The following is an 855-nucleotide window of genomic DNA, read 5'->3' as shown; positions in this document are numbered from 1 at the left end:
GGCACCCGCTATACGCTCTCTAGGCCTTTTAGAAAACATGGAGTTGTTTCTTTGGCCACATACATGCGAATCTACAAGAAAGGTGATATTGTAGACATCAAGGGATAGGGCACTGTTCAAAAAGGAAAGCCCCACCAATGTCACCGTGACAAAACTGGAAGAGTCTGCAGTGTCACCAGCATGCGGTTGGCATCGTTGTAAACAAACAAGTCAAGGGCAAGAGTCTTGCCAAGAGCATTATTGCACGTGTTGAGCATATTAAGCATTCGAAGAGCTGAGACAGCTTCCTGAAACGTGTGAAGGAAAACGATCAAAAAAAGAAAGAAGCCAGAGAGAAAGGTAGCTGGTTTCAACTGAAGCGCCAGCCTGCTCCACCCAGAGAAGTTCACCATGTGAGAGCCAGCAGAAAGGAGCCTGAGCTGCGGGAAGCCATTGCCTATGAATTCATGGCATGATAGATGTTACAAACAAACAATCCAGTTAAAAAATGGGCAGAAGACCTGAAGAGATATTTCTCCAAAGAAGAAATACAGATGGCCAACAGACGTATGAAAAAATGCTCAAGATCACTAATCATCAGAGAAATGCAAATTAAAACCACAGTGAGATATCACCTTACACCTGTCAGAATGGGTATTAACAATAAATCAAAGAATAAGTGTTGATAAAGATGTGGAGAAAAGGGTACCCTCATACACTGTTGGTGGGAATGCAGATTGGTACACTCACTATGGAAAACAGTCTGGAGGTTTCTCAAAAAATTTAAAATGGATCTATCTTTTGACTCAGCAATTGCACTTCTGGGTATTTATCCAAAGAAAACCAAAACAATAACTCATAAAGATCTATGCATCC

At 41.6% G+C, this 855-nt stretch overlaps 1 pseudogene; it reads left to right on the top strand.

Moving 5' to 3' along the window:
- On the top strand, positions 1 to 455 carry LOC102888892 (annotated as a pseudogene).
- Positions 456 to 855: the final 400 nt, after the last annotated feature.

The sequence above is a fragment of the Pteropus alecto genome, unplaced genomic scaffold, assembly GCF_000325575.1.
Source record: "Pteropus alecto unplaced genomic scaffold, ASM32557v1 scaffold22, whole genome shotgun sequence".
Taxonomy (NCBI): domain Eukaryota; kingdom Metazoa; phylum Chordata; class Mammalia; order Chiroptera; family Pteropodidae; genus Pteropus; species Pteropus alecto.
The sequence above is the reverse complement of the archived record's forward strand: the minus strand, read 5'-3'. Positions and strand labels throughout refer to the sequence as shown.